The following is a 16,799-nucleotide window of genomic DNA, read 5'->3' as shown; positions in this document are numbered from 1 at the left end:
GCGTCACTATGGCATTGCGAATATATCCACTCGTTTATCTATAGAAAAGGGAAAAGAAAAATATATTCATTTGCAATTTAGTATTAATTGTAATTAATCATCTCCACTAAAGCACAACCTCTTGATATTCATGCTAAGAATCAACCATCTCAATTCTCATACGAACTCCATATACTACAATAGTCCTCATAAAAAAAAAAACATTGTACGAAAATGCCGCTACCAAATGAAATCAAGTGAATTAATCATCTCCACTAAAGCCCAACCTCTTAATATTCATGCTTAGAATCAACCATCTCAAGTCTCATATGAAATCCATATACTACAATAGCCGTCATAAAAAAAAATTGTACGAAAATGCCACTGCCAAATGAAATCAAGTGATCAACACACCTATAATTATTCAAAAACCAACAAAAACTCACTTGCATTGCATGTAGTACTTTACTAGTTATACAAAGTGCGTATATTCCTATTTCATGGAAAATTTTAACTTGATGAATTTATCCTCTATTTTAATTGAAATACCTTTATTTTCTTATTACCTATCATTTATTTACCTATTATTTTCTTTTCATTTTTTCGGTCACATATTCTTGGTAATTTATTTACTACCTTTTAAAAAAATATCTTCAAAGTAATTTTGTGCCTCCTCCACAATTTCAAAAAGAAATCCTTATTGGAAATTTAGTTAACTTTCTTTTCTTTTCTTTTTCGAAGAAATCTTCTCCTGAATTTTATTAAACTCGAATAATGTGTGAGGATAGAGAAGCTCCGAGGGACATGGGGGCTCCAAGAGAATCTGTGTTCCAATGTTTGAAACATCCTGAGGAGGCAGGTAATGGAGGTGCTGGTGGTGGGGAAGGGAAGAAGTCATATGTTGGTGTTGTGGGAAAAATCCAAGGGTCCCTAACATTGACTCTCTCCCATCTCCTGTGCATATTGGTTCTTATCGGAGAACTATGATACCCCAACAGGAGTATGATGAATTGCAAAGCATCCAATTTCATTGTTCATTGATCAACAGATCCAATCTTCGACTTACTTCTATGGATGTGTAGTGAGATCTAGCAAGGAAATCCTGAAAATTAAGTTCGGGGGTGGACTAACATTTGTTGGGTTGAATTTTTATAATTTTTTCTTTCATTTATGAGGGAGATATGTTAGAGGTGTAGCGTCTTGGATAACGGAAGGTGGCAAAATCAGTTTATTCACTTGCAGAGATGGCATCCGGATTTTAGTATTCATGGTCCTCAACCAGTGGCCAAGCTGGTGTTGCAATTGAACCAATCCCTTGAGTTTAGAAAATAGATAATTGTATTAGCATAAAGGACCCATGCAACTTCATTATGGCATTGTGAAAGGACTCTAGAATATATAAAAAAACAATTAATCTCTCTTCATGATCAGTGGAATGAAGTAGAAGAATTAAAACTATTAAAATCCTTCAACAACAATTTCCTGTTTTGAGAAAGTCCAATTTGGCTGTGGATTCTCTCCCACGCAAGGCCTTAACTTGTACGACAGAGCTAGTTTTGCCCATATCCGTTCCTTGGATTCTAGAGGCATGTAATCTGGATTTTAGGCATTTTTCTAGCAATGAAATTAGTCTACTCTTCAACAACAACAACAACAACAACCCAAAAAAAAAAAAAAAAAAAAAGAAGAAGAAAGAGAATTAATTAGGTCCAGAGTATGCTGTGTTTGTTAGCTTAGTCTCCACTTGTGTCATCCCTGTAACTTATTGTGATATTCGTAGTCTGCTTTTGACTCAAGTGCTCCGACTCAAAGATGATTCGACTCTCTTCAATATACCTCAGGCAACTGCTAATATGGCTTGCAGTAGTTGGTCACATAATTTTGCTGGCAACGATGCTTGTTAAATGGTTCCCGTCGCCATGGCTATTGTGGACATTTTGGCAATTATCGTGGTGGAATCTCATTGATCTTTTAGCCAGCCGCTCTTCAGACGATGTTGCCTCCCACTCTCACCATGGTTCTAGTGCTCATCCTTCATCTAATGCATGAAACATATTGTCAGATCTGCAATAAATGGCTCATAAGGCCCTTGATTGTCGCCAGCAATCAGACACGTTCATAAGGCCCTTCTCCTATACAGAAGGACATCGTTATTATGTTTTGTTTCTTAATGCTTTTAGTAATTTATTTGGGTGTCTCCAATTGCCCTTAAATATGAGGCTTTTCCTGTGTTTCAGAAGTTTAAAATGTTGGTAGAGAATGAATTTGAGCCGCAAAATTAAGAGATTCCATAGTGATTGGGCGAGGAGTACCCAACAATCTCTCACTTTCTTAACCAAGCTGGTATTGCACATCGTGTTACACGCTATCCTTCAATTGAGAAGGAGGGAGGTGCAGAATGCGGACTTCGTCGTATTGTAAAGATTAGGCTAGCCACATGCACATGCCCGTACCTTGGAATTTTTGGCAATAAGCATTAACTAAAGCAATTTTTTATCACCGTTTCCCACCCCTATACTACAAAAATCTCTCCAATGTTTTGAACGCATGTTGTGCATCCAACTTACGATCACTACCGATCTTGATGTGCATTATACATTGGCATGCTTCAACCATCCCCTACCGCATCATCCTTTCCCAAAACTCACCATCCTCTCCACCTACTTCCCCTTCACATAGTACATTGACTTCGCCCTCTCCTTCCCAAGCCACTCCCATTCCCGCAAGGACCTGTGGTTGACCCACCGCTCCTCCACCTCCTCCCAAGCATCATCCTATGGTAACTTCAACACGATGGCACTAACCGTCCCAAAGTTTACGTATCTATCTCGGCCCTCTAATTGTTGAACCCACCTACTTCACCATTGCAAACGAACATCCGAATGGCGTCAAGCCATGGACAATGGGTTTAATGCTCTCACAAGAAATGGTACTTTGTCCTCGTCCAAATTTGTCCGGGTTTGAACATCATCGGTCCAAGTGGGTTTTTCGTATAAGAGAAAGGTTGCGCGCTTCATACATATAGAGCACGCCTTGTAAGGGTTACAATCAAGGAGGAGGCCTCGCTTATAATGAAAAAAAATATATATATATATATATATATACCAATATAAGGGTAATCCAGAAAGTTTTAAGTTCGCGGATCAAACTATGCAAAAACTATGCAAATCCTATATGAAATATGACCTATACTCTGAGTATTTTAACAAGATATCTGAAATAAATAGACGAAAACACAAGGCCATAGGGCTCGATACACATCGACCAACCGAGACTTATGGCAAGCCCGCTGAAGTTGCACGCAGCGTGGATGTTTTTTGCATTTCCTTTTGGGCCAAGGAGTGCATGCTTACCTCAACCGGATTTCAACTCTTTTTGAGTTCTAAATGCTTGGATGCAAACTAGAATGGTGTGAAGGTCAAGTGAAAATTTCAAATTTTCGAGGAGTAACCCAACCAAATTAATGGTCTTTGTCTCTTTAGGCCAAGAGAGGCTTCCATGAACGACTCATCTTGAGGAACTGCGACAACGGGACTTACACTCACGCCTTCACGGCTCGCGAGGCCTTTAGCCCTTGTCATAGCCATTCCCGGCTTTATGGATAGGGTCCTTTAACTCTACTCATTCTTTAAGATTTAAAAGACTTTCAGACGCGCACCTCACCGACTATTTCACGGGGTTATAAAAGTCATCCGAAGTTCGAATAATTCTTAGGATTATTTAACATCGCTTCATAAGTTTTTCACCAATTCTAGACAGCACTGGAGTTGGGTCTCTTTCAACTCGTACTATCGAGCATACATCTAGTTTCGGTTATCCACCGAAACTACCATCTGGGATTATTGATGCAGATGATCCTACATGAATGCGGTGGTGGTCGTCACCAAGAACAGAGGCACTCACGAGGCATGTTCCACGGTTATCCACCCGAATATGCATGCAAATGACATGAAATACATAATTACTCCACTACTACAAGCCCAATCTTTGAAACGACTAAAGAAAAAAACTTACTTGGGAGGAAGGGTTCCACGCTTGGATCTTCTTAAGACAAGTGAATATTGGAGAATAATACTTATTAATATCTAACTATTACAAACTAGAGCTCTTACTATTACAGAGCTTCTTTCTCCTTTTTCCTTCTCTCTCGATGCATTTCTAGTAACAAGAAGTCTTATTTATAAACTCGGACTTCAAAGTTTATAAAACATAACTTAATAAAAGATAGAACGAAATTCAAAAACTATTAAACATAGTTTGACAAAAGATAAAAGAATCTTCTTTACGTTACATAGTGTTTGGTGACGCAGATTGCGCAAGAACATCTTTGCATAGTAACAAAGATCTTTTTGTGGCATCGATGACGTAGGAAATGTGTAGGCGGTATTTTCGGACAATCGTTCCTACTTAAATCTTCATTTGTGAGGCTAATGACTTCAGAATAGTCTCATTGTATCTCGGGGTTCATCGTCCATCATCTCCATGATGTTGGACCTACATCTCCTTTTAGCCTTTGTAGTAACTTTCATCATGCTTCTTTTCATATTTTTTCGTAAAACAAGCGCTTTCTTTTTCTTGAATCTTCGCCCAAGTATTTGTCCATATCTGTTTACCCATCTTGGAATCGGACGATCTCCAAGTTCGGCAATGATTATTCTTTCAGATCTTCGTTGTGTTCACTTCTTCTGAAGGCCTTCTACGAGCCATCTGATCTTGTAGAACGGATGAACGGGTCCACCATCTTCCACCGATAGTAGCTTTAACCGCACCAGATTTCATCAATGGATCGACATATTGCTGGATGGGAGGCTCTAGAGCTTCTACAACTGCTTATCCGTAGTGAGATTATCTTTGGGAACTTCATTTGTCTTTTTCTTGTGTTTATTGACAAATGAGGTCATAATCTCCAACTCATTCATGACTAAGAGGTCTTTGGCACGAAGTAAATGAGCTATTAACTCGTCTTTTCACCGCCAAGCTTGCGGTTTGCAAGCCTTAAGTCGTTAACTTCTTCAACAAGACGGAGCGAGCCCGTCTCGTATATCTCACACGTTTCGTTAAATCTTTCATTTCCATCTTTGTGATGGAACACTCATCACATGCCATGAGTGCGCCTTTAAAATCTTTTTGGTCAACTTCTCAATCTTGGGATCTTTGTAGAAGTTGATACCAAGGGTTTTCCGGCATCCTTCGAGCTTCGAAAGATCAACATAACCTTTGTATAGAGGCTTGTCAAAGTTTCGATACAAACAGAGACATCCGACCATTGTGTGTAAATTCGGGAAGCTTTCCTTAAACACAACGTAATATCTGTAGCTGGATTTTGACTTGGAGTAAGCCATATTCATCGATAATTTAAGCAATTCATGACCGAACCGAAGTAGTCACGTTTGCTCTTATCCGGTTCTTGGACACTCTGATGGTGAGAAATCCAAAGATTATCTAAAATTGTTCTATCTTCTTCTTCAACTTCAAGTAAAACCTTGAATTGAAATCTTTCATCTATGGTGTAGAGATATCTCTGCCCATACATAATCTTCTTTGGTACATGCTTCCTTTTCAAGATAGCACTTCCCATCTGAGAAACTTTATCTTTGCTGCTCCGGTATTAACCACGAAGCTATAATCTCTTCGATAGAAGTATCTTTTGACTGGGCCGACCGTATCTTCGAATCTTTGGGTTGGGAATCAGCCATATCTATTTCCTACAAATTATTTTCCAAATAAGGATCTGGATAATCCATCTGCAAGGAAATTATCTTTACCATTAATATGTTCAAAGGTTATATTAAAACCCTTGTTTATAATTGTATCTCTAAAAATCAGCCATCTTCTTTGGGAAATCTTTTTCTCATAAGAGAATTAAGCAAATTGCCCAAAAGCTCCCTCCATTGGAAATCCCCTCTAAAGGTACCCGCAGTTTGCAAACAGATGCCAGTGACAAATTATGGGCAGCAATCCTCTTTGAAGAACTCCATGGAAAAAGACGGGTTTGTGGTTATAAAGGTGGTACTTTCACTACAGCTGAACAGTCATACCATAACAACTTTAGAGAGATCCTTGCTGTCGGAACATGCATTGAAAATTTTCAAATCCACCTCATTGGTCATACACTCTAGATTGAAATGGATATGACAACATTCCCCCCACATACTCCAATTCAAGTCAAGGATGCTTCCAGATTCTCAATTGTTAAAACGGGCGCAATGGTTCAGTAAATGGTCATTTACAAGAAAAGATGTCAAAGGCAAACATAAGGTGCCAACAGATTTCTTATCTAGACCCTTGAAGCCACCCTGTATCCAACCGCCCTCCCTCTCTGCTTTCCCATTTACTCTTGGGGTTTCGTCCTCAAGACCACCTCCGAATTCCCCCAATGGAAAATCTCCTTCGATGACGACATTGGACCACCTCATCTCTCCAACCTACCTCCAACAATTTATAGTGATATCCCCCGTCGCACTATCACCAGCCGATGCGTAACCACTTATCAAGATAATTTGGCAGTTCTCTTCTCTAAATATGGCATAAGAGATGACTGGTTGAAGTGTCATCTAGCTTTTCCCTACCACACCCAATTCAACATCTTCCATACTTGATCATTCTCCAAAGAATATTACGTGTTCTTCCAAAATCTCTTTCTTGTGCACAAAGTAGCCCTTTTCGTCCCTTGCCATTCCATTACGCGTTACCTTCAACACTACCTCCAAGATACTCATCCCACTCTTCCTATTCCACCAGCTTATCAAGGTCCTCTCGCATTGTGGAACCCGACTTACCACGAGGAGCTTGATAAGCATGCATTTACCATTATTTATTTGATTTACATTCCCCATACTTATTTAATTGAAGAGAGCTAATTGAGTATTTTTGTGTATTTTTCAGGAATAAGGTGATTTTGGATATTAGAGATTATATGGAGTAAAGTTGGCAAATATATTAGATATTGGTGGATTTTAAATCATGGCATTCAATCTTGCTGCCCAAGAAATCATGAAAAATGAGATCTTAGTCAAATTGGAAATAGGTGGAGGTCTAAGGAACAAAATTGGTAAAAAATCTGAAAATCGGGTAAATAGACATACCTTCAGTATTTTTGGCATATCTCTCTCGTATGAGCTTGGATTGTGGTGATTCAAGACACTATGGAACGATATTGAAAATATATAAAACTTTATAGTCTTGAGTTTTTCCGAAATCCGAACAAATAGAGGTCAAATATACAGGTAAAAAGAGGGGATTCATTGTGTGCGGGAGACATAAAAGAGAAGCCAGCCAAAGAGAAGAAAAGAAGTCGGCGAACGCGGCTCTCATCTCTCTCATTGCTGAAGAAGATGACCACATCTCTCTCTCTCTCTCTCCCTATGTTTCATCTTTATTTTTCTTATGATCTTTGTGATAATGAGTAGCTAGATCATTTTCTTTGGGATGTAGATGAACCATGTTGATTTCATTAATTTCATTGTTCTGTCTCTTCTAGTTGATTGTGTTTGAGTTTGGCCAAAGATGTTCTATAGCTCAGCGAACTAAGCGTGCCAAGCTTCCACGAAGGACGATAGTCTTGCGAAGATAGGGCATATCTAGGAAGTCCATCCCTAATTTACTTTGAAGTGTAGAGTTATATTGGTTAAGGAAAAGCATTGGGGATTCAAAATCTTCAAATATTCAAAGTTTAAGTTTTTGCATTAATTAATAGATTTAGTTTAAATTAGGTTGTGTTAAATTCAATCTTAGTAACTTAGCCTTTTACTTCCCCATAGTTCAACCCCGTACTTTTTGCTTGCTAGATTAGCATAGCATTTTATTTTTGATTGGTTAGCGACTTGATCAAATTTTGGCGCCATTGCCGGAGAACCAAAGCACGGTTGCTAGGATTGATTTTTGTCAATTAGGCATAAATTTTAGAGTTTTTAATTTTTAATTTTTGTCTTTGATTATTTAACTAATCTCTTTTTCTTTTGTTTTATAGGTTACTGCAAGAGTAGCAATTCGATAATTAGATTAGGTTGTTATCTTTTCTTCTTAGATATAATTGTATTTAGGACTTTTCAATTGTAATATTTGCATTAGATTGGGTTGTTTAGGTTAATTTTTAAAAATCCCATCCCTCAGATCCCACATGTGTAACATTTGTTCGAAAGATCATGTGGATTGCGCTTCAGCTACGTCCTAAACTCTCCCTTTTGCTATACTTATTTTCTTTTAATTTTACTTATTTCGCTTCTTCTTTTTTTTTCTTCTTCTAAATGCATGCATGGTCGTCGGTCCCTATACCTTGAGTTGACTCCACTTGACTTAGAGTTAGAAGAGACTTTGGCCAACCTTAGAAGGCAAAGAACCATGGCAAACTATGAGCCTCCAATGAGGCCCTTGAGTGAGCATTTCATTCCTACGATATATACTCCGGTTTCCTGTATTAAGTTGCCTGAAATAGAGGCGGCTCAATATGAGATGAAATCTAGTGTGATTCAAAATGCTACCATCTTTTTGTGGACTTGCCAATGAAGAGCCTTATAAGCACTGAGATAAGTTTTTAGAGTTGTCCTCCATGGTTAAAAGTCAAAACCTTTCAGTTGATGCTTTAAGGTTACTTCTTTTCCTATTCTCCCTTAGAGATAAAGCTATGCATTGGCTTGATTTTTTAGACAATGTTAAAATTTCTAATTGGGCAGAAATGCAACAAGAGTTCCTTAAAAAGTTCTTCCCCATTGGCCGTACCAATAGCATTAGGAGAGTGATAAAGAGTTTCTCCCAACAAGAAGAAGAACAGTTCATGAGGCCTCGGCAAAGACTAAAAGAATTACTAAGAAAGTGCCCCCACCATGCTATTCCTAAATGGAAATTGGTTCAATGCTTTTATGATGGCCTTAGAGACCGACATAGGCAAATAGTTGATTCTTCTTGTGGTGGGACTTTCATGCACAAGAATGAGAATGAGGCATGGGAACTTTTTGAGACCCTTAGTGAAAACTCCCAACACCATGCTTCAGCAGCTAGGACTGAGATTCCATCCATTGGGCAACCAAAGATGAGTGGTCTCTATGAGATCAATCCTACCATTGAGATGAGCACTAAGGTTGACTTGCTACCAAAGAAATTGGACCATCTCTTATCATTAGGACAACAAACCCCATCTCCACTTCCTACAAGTTCCTCTCCACCTAATCAGATTGAAACATGTGCTTTATGTTCTAGCCTATCCCATTATGTCACCGATTGCTATTTGGCTACACAATATCCTGAGTTTGTTAAGGAGCATACACATTTAGCCCAAGGAGTCTCTAAACTGGGCAATGATCCATATTCCAATACCTACAACCCAGGATGGCGAAACCACCCCAATTTTTCATGGCGAAACTCAATGCCCAATCCCTCTAATCAAATGGAGGCACACGTCACCTATTCTCTCTACGTCGGCTTTCCGATAGACTTGGCCTACATCGTCCCGAATGCCATGTGCGCAAGGCACACACAAAAACAAGACTTGAGCTCATTCTTCTCTATTTTGGGATTCCTTCCTTTATTGTTTCATCCAAACAAGCAATTTCTCCCCCTTTGGACCTCTTAACAGAAAAACAAACTAACCACATGGGATAACTCAAGTAATGGGCCATCCCCTACTTGGAGGGAAACCCAAGCCAAACAAAATCATCTTAACCTTCTATTTAACAAGTTAATATATTCACTAAAACAAACAAATAAAATATTGAACATGTCTCGTACAAAAAAAAATACTAAGTATGTGTAAGGCTTCTTCTATACAATAATTGAATGATCATTCCGTGGACATTTAGGATCTTTCTTCCGTGTGTGCTTCTATATTGGGGTAATCCCATAATTGCCAGATTGGTTACTTACTTTGCTCCATAGAGGACCCAGTCCCTAAATACATCAACAATAACTGAAAATTTAACACCATTATGTGGTGACCTTCCAGCAGTGTAGCGGATCCAAGTTCCTAAATTTATCATCTATACATAAAGCCAGACCATAGACCAACATAAATCCTTTTATTTTTTTCTTTACAAAAAATAAATAAAACATCTTTATGAAAAGGGGATAAAAAGGATTACAAGGAAAAATAAACACTCAAACTGGCAACAACAACTCCCCCAATACACCCATCGCTCACCAGTTCCTTATCAAGTGGTATACTCAGTTGAGGGAGAATCCCCTGACCAAGAACCTTCATTAAGAAATTATTCCACTCACTCAAAAAGAGAGAAAAACAAACTGCGAAACAGCATAACCAAACTAACAAGCCAAAGAACCACATATTACCTACTCTCTTTTTCTTCCTCTCATTCTTTTTCCTAAAGAAAAGGGCAGCCAATCCTTATTTGAATGTGGATTTCTTACCGCACAGTTAATATTAACAAGAACAGTGAGTTAAGATCTCTCTCGCTAAATTCACGTGTAAAGCCCAAATATGGATGGAAATTCAGAGCATAAATATCAACTCCCTCCCACAAGCGTTACAACTTGAACGGAGTCCACTAGACATCTGTTGGAGTTCGTATCAACCAAACCTCTCGTCCCAAGCAAGGTCTCTAAGGCTCTGCCTGATCCTTGTTTATGATCCTAGCTCGTTTGCCTTTCTCACTTGTCTTATAGTCTTTATTTTCTTAGGAGAAATCAACGATGGATTCGGGCAGGCTTCTTATGTTAATATGTTTACTAGGCTTCCTTCTATGGGTGGCTAAAGCTAGAACTATTGAGACTCGGCTTCTCAAATCAAAACATAAAAAAGGAACCTCGAAAGGTGAAACTCCGATCGGAACGCCATCACCAGCATCCGCACCGAGAGATGCTCCGGGCCGCCACCGGGTGATGATTCACAGGGTATGAGTGTTTGATGTCACCAAGTATGGAGCAGTTGGCGACGGGAAAACAAATAATAATAAGGCCTTCCTTAATGCATGGGCCGCTGCATGTAAATCTACTGAACCATCCAGCCTTTTGGTCCCAAAAGGTGACTACTTTCTTACTTCAATCATGTTTAGTGGTCCTTGTGGAAACAAGAAATCTCCTCGTGTTGAGATAAGCGGCAAATTAATAGCTCCAACTTCCTCGGGATCTACCGAGTCATGGATCACATTTGATAGTCTAAACGAGCTGGACATCACCATTGGGTCCGGAACTGGATCTCTCGGATGGTCAAGGAGAAGCCTCTTGGGGCAGTAGTTGTGATCACAATAGCAATTCAAACTGCAAAATGGCTGAATCAGTGAGTTATTGTATTTTTACATGGAAACAATTGGATCCTTAATATTTGTTTCCCTTCTTGAACTTTCGCTTTTGTTGCAGACCTTGCGCCTTTTTAAAATTACCGGCGGATCATTAAGCGGCATCACTTTAATCAACAGTAAGGCTTTTCACATAGGTATTGTTGAAAGCAGTGACTTTACCGTCCATGATATCAATATCCAAGCCCCTGCGACGAGCCGAAACACCGACGGTGTGCACATCGGCGACTCATCGCGGCATCACCGTTAACAAGTAATATTGGAACCGGTGATGATTGTGTTTCTGTCGGAGACGGTACTTCCAACATTTTAGTCTCCAATGTGAATTGTGGACCAGGTCATGGCATCAGGTAATGACATATTAATCATGCCTAAATACTTTGATAAATCTCCTAGTAATTAGTACATCAGATCTGAAACAATAAAGGGGTGTCAGAGAAAAAGCAACTAGCACAAGCACCCTGAGCCCAAATAGGATTAGATCGGGCCTGTATTTGAAGTTAGGTGTGGGCTAGGTTCATCATATATAAAGCATGTGCTTGATATAAATGGGCTTTGATGAGCTTTGTTATTTCCATGATATTATGGGCATTAAAGCTTGGGCTTAGCCCTAGTAGGATGCAATGGGTTTGCAAGTTCCATGACTACATGGGTGCATGATAATCAAGGTCAACTAGGGGTGGGCAGTTGTTGGGAAAACCCTTCTAGGGTTGGTCTGGGTCAAGTTTACGCTTGGCCCTAGCAGGGTTACGCAGGGCTAGGTATTAGATTAAGGCTCCTACGGTTGGGTTAAATCTCAAAGCCCCCTCCGCCGCCAAAAAAAAGGAAACAAGAAAAGGAGGGATGATGAAAATTGTTTCAAACGGCTTTCTCCAAGTTTTGTTCTTTGTTTTGCAGCTTGGGAAGCCTTGGGAGATATCAAAATGAAAAGGAAGTGAACGGTATCACAGTGAAGAGTTGTACTTTTACTGGAACTGACAATGGCGTCCGGATCAAAACATGGCCAGCATCAGAAGACAACAAAGTTTCTAATGTTATATTTGAGGATCTTATCATGAAAAATGTGAAAAACCCCATCATCATCAACCAAGAATATTGTGACAAGAACCAGTGTGACTCCTCGGTAAGTTCGATGAGCCCAACGAGTAAAATAATGTGACATCAACAAAATACTACCCAATTTGATTGTACGAGTCATTGACGGTCTCTCTCCAAGCACAATTAGCATTTTGTTAGAATCACTCTCTTTTCATCAAGTTAATACATATATGCTCCCCACCCAATTAGACTTCGTGTGTGAGCTCACCTTGTCTAGGTTGGCATAAGTATGTTCGTCTAACCATCCCCTTTTGTGTTTGATAGAAGGGAGGTAGGTCGATCGAGGTCATAGGAGAGGATCCTGATTGCTCTACCTCGTCTTTTTCACTTGAAGGCTGGTAATTATATATTGGCTTTGTAAACCTTGTCTCTAAGATTACTAATGGCATTTATTAACCCTACCCAATGCACAGCCTTCACGTGTGAAGCTCACGGACATTCTTTTCAAGAACATCAAGGGTACATCCGCCACCAAGGAAGCAGTTGCCCTCATATGTAGTCAAGCCGTACCATGCGAAGGAGTACAGCTCGTTGATATTGATTTGACATCAAGTGATGGTGACAGCACCTCTGTTTGTGAGAATGCAAAAGGGGTTACCTCGGGCGTTCAAATGCCAAGTCCGTGTTTTTGAGTCCATTCAATTTTGATTCTCGTACATCCGTGTAATTGGCTTCTTATGAATTGCTTTTAAAGAGTGATTCCTCAAGCTGGAGTATCTAGTTGTGTTTGGTTCAAGTACCCCAGCAAAGGAGAAACTATGGAAGGAGAAAAGCATATGACACCTTCTCCATTAAAACATAACTACCTGCCTATATTACTACTTCTGATTCAAAGTTCAATATATTGAAATTTAATTTCTTACTAAATATTCAATCTTTGATGGTCAATTCCCTGCGTTGCAAGGAAATTGAAGGAACGGAAGGGAAATGTTCATACTTAAAAAACAAATTTTCTAATAATTCATATTCATTACTCTAAGAAACAATATAAATAACATCAAATAATTTAGAAGTTGATTATTAGATTTCACTTTACTTTGCACCCGATCAGCTTCGATTTCCAAAAGTAAATCATATTAACATACTACTTTTATAAACGCATGAACTCATGGAGGATGATAACATTTTTATTCCTAGAATACCCTCAATTACTCGCTAAAAGGGTTTGGTTACTTATGTAAAAAATTGTTATTGTACTAGCTCATTAATTAGTCTTTTACTCTAATTATATAATAATATTAATTGCAATGAATCCCCTCCATTAAAACCCAACTTATGGTCTTCTTGATATTCATGCATAGATCCCAAACTGTCTCAAATCCCATTAGAGAATTAAATCTATTAACCCCACCCCACCCCTTAAAAAAAAGAAAAAAGATGTAAAAAAGCGTCACTTTGGCATTGCGAATATATCCACTCGTTTATCTATAGAAAAGGGAAAAGAAAAATATATTCATTTGCAATTTAGTATTAATTGTAATTAATCATCTCCACTAAAGCACAACCTCTTGATATTCATGCTAAGAATCAACCATCTCAATTCTCATACGAACTCCATATACTACAATAGTCCTCATAAAAAAAAAAACATTGTACGAAAATGCCACTACCAAATGAAATCAAGTGAATTAATCATCTCCACTAAAGCCCAACCTCTTGATATTCATGCTTAGAATCAACCATCTCAAGTCTCATACGAACTCCATATACTACAATAGCTGTCATAAAAAAAAATTGTACGAAAATGCCACTACCAAATGGAATCAAGGGATTAACACACCTATAATTACTCAAAAACCAACAAAAACTCACTTGCATTGCATGTAGTACTTTACTAGTTATACAAAGTGCGTGTATTCCTATTTCATGGAAAATTTTAACTTGATGAATTTATCCTCTATTTTAATTGAAATACCTTTATTTTCTTATTACCTATCATTTATTTACCTATTATTTTCTATTCATTTTTTCAGTCACATATTCTTGGTAATTTATTTAATACCTTTTAAAAAAGTATCTTCAAAGTAATTTTGTGCCTCCTCCACAATTTCAAAATGAAATCCTTATTGGAAATTTAGTTAACTTTCTTTTCTTTTCTTTTTCCGAAGAAATCTTCTCCTGAATTTTATTAAACTCGAATAATGTGTGAGGATAGAGAAGCTCCGAGGGACATGGGGGCTCCAAGAGAATCTGTGTTCCAATGTTTGAAACATCCCGAGGAGCAGGTAATGGAGGTGCTGGTGGTGGGGAAGGGAAGAAGTCATATCTGGTGTTGTGGGAAAAATTCAAGGTGCCCTAACATTGACTCTCTCCCATCTCTTGTGCATATTGGTTCTTATCGGAGAACTTTGATACCCCAACAGGAGTATGATGAATTGCAAAGCATCCAATTTCGTTGTTCATTGATCAACGGATCCAATCTTCGACTAACATTTGTTGGGATGAATTTTTATAATTTTTTCTTCAATTTATGAGGGAGATATGTTAGAGGTGTAGCGTCTTGGGTAATGGAAGGTGGCAAAATCTGTTTATTCAACTTCAGAGATGTCATCCGGATTTTAATATTCGTGGTCCTCAACTAGTGGCCAAGCTGGTGTTGCAATTGAACCAATCCCTTGAGTTTAGAAAATAGATAATTGTATTAGCATAAAGGACCCATGCAACTTCATTATGGCATTGTGAAAGGACTCTAGAAAATATAAAAAAACAATTAACTCTCTTCATGATCAGTGGAATGAAGTAGAAGAATTAAAACTATTAAAACCCTTCAACAACAATTTCCTGTTTTGAGAAAGTCCAATTTGGTGTGGATTCTCTCCCACACAAGGCCTTAACTTGTACGACGAGCTAGTTTTGCCCATATCCATTCCTTGGATTCTAGAGGCATGTAATCCGGATTTTAGGCATTTTCTAGCAATGAAATTAGTCTACTCTTCAACAACAACAACAACAACAACCAAAAAAAAAAGAAGAAGAAAGAGAATTAATTAGGTCCGAGTATGTTGTGTTTGTTAGCTTAGTCTCCACCCGTGTGATCCCCGAACTTATTGATATTCGTAGTCCGCTTTACTCAAGTGCTCCGACTCAAAGATGATTCGACTCTCCTCAATATACCTCGGCAACCGCTAATATGGCTTGTAGTAGTCGGTCACGAATTTTGGTGGCAACAATGTTCGTTGAATGGTTCCCGTCGCCATGGCTATTGTGGACATTTTGGCAATTATCGTGGTGGAATCTCATTGATCTTTAGCCAGCCACTCTTCCGACGATGTTGCCTCCCACTCTCACCATGGTTCTAGTGCTCATCCTTCATCTAATGCATCCTTCATCTAATGCATGAAACATATTGTCGATCTGCAACAAATGGCTCATAAGGCCCTTGATTGTCGCCAGCGATCAATCACGTTCATAAGTCCCTTCTCGATACGGAAGGACATCGTTATTATGTTATGTTTCTTAATGCTTTTAGTAATTTATTTTGGTGTATCCAATTGCCCTTAAACCGAGGCTTTTCCCGTGTTTGAAGTTTAAAATGTTGGTCGAGAATGAATTTGAGCCGCAAAATTAAGAGATTCCATAGTGATTGGGCGAGGAGTACCCAACAATCTCTCACTTTCTTGACCAAGCTGGTATTGCACATCGTGTTACACGCTATCCTTCGATGAGAAGGAGGAAGGTCGAATGCCGACTTCGTCGTATTGTAAAGATTAGGCTAGCCTTACATGCACATGCCACCTTGGAATTTTTCGCAATAAGCATTAACTAAAGCAATTTTTATTGAGTCGGTTCCCACCCCTATGCTACAAAATTTCTCTCCAATGTTTTGAATGCATGGTGTGCATCCAACTTACGATCACTTACCCAGATCTTGATGTGCATTATACATTGGCATGCTTCAACCATCCCCACCGCATCATCATTTCCCAAAACCTCACCATCCTCTCCACCTATTTCCCCTTAACCTCGTACATTGACTTCGCCCTCTCCTTCCCAAGCCACTCCCATTCCCGCAAAGGACCGTGTGGTTGACCCACCGCCGTCCACCTCCTCCCAAGCATCATCCCAAGGTAACTCGTCAACGCGATGGCACTCACCGTCCCAAAGTTTACGTATCTATCTCGGCCCCTCTAATTGTTGAACCCACCTCCTTCACCATTGCAAACGAACATCCAGAATGGCGTCAAGCCATGGACAATGGGTTTAATGCTCTCACAAGAAATGGTAATTTGGCCCTCGTCCAAATTCGTCTGGGTTTGAACATCATCGGTCGCAAGTGGGTGTTTCGTATTAAGAGAAAGGTTGATGGCATTCTTCATACATATAGAGCACGCCTTGCTGTCAAGGTTACAATCAAGGAGGAGGCCTCGCTTATAATGAAACATTCAGTCCCGTTGTTAAACCCACTACCACTCGAACGGTCTTATCCCTTGCATTTTCAAAATCTTTGGCTGTTGGCCAACTTGATGTCCAAAATGC

The 16,799-nt window shown here is 39.0% G+C and overlaps 1 pseudogene; it reads left to right on the top strand.

Moving 5' to 3' along the window:
* The first annotated feature begins 753 nt into the window (after nt 1–753).
* LOC149024355 (exopolygalacturonase-like) lies at nt 754–12,955 on the top strand (annotated as a pseudogene).
* The last annotated feature ends 3,844 nt before the right edge of the window (nt 12,956–16,799 follow it).

The sequence above is a fragment of the Hakea prostrata genome, chromosome 2 (assembly GCF_041222555.1).
Source record: "Hakea prostrata isolate BN-2017 chromosome 2, UWA_Hpros_2, whole genome shotgun sequence".
In the NCBI taxonomy this organism is placed as follows: domain Eukaryota; kingdom Viridiplantae; phylum Streptophyta; class Magnoliopsida; order Proteales; family Proteaceae; genus Hakea; species Hakea prostrata.
This window is presented reverse-complemented; position numbering and strand designations above follow the sequence as displayed.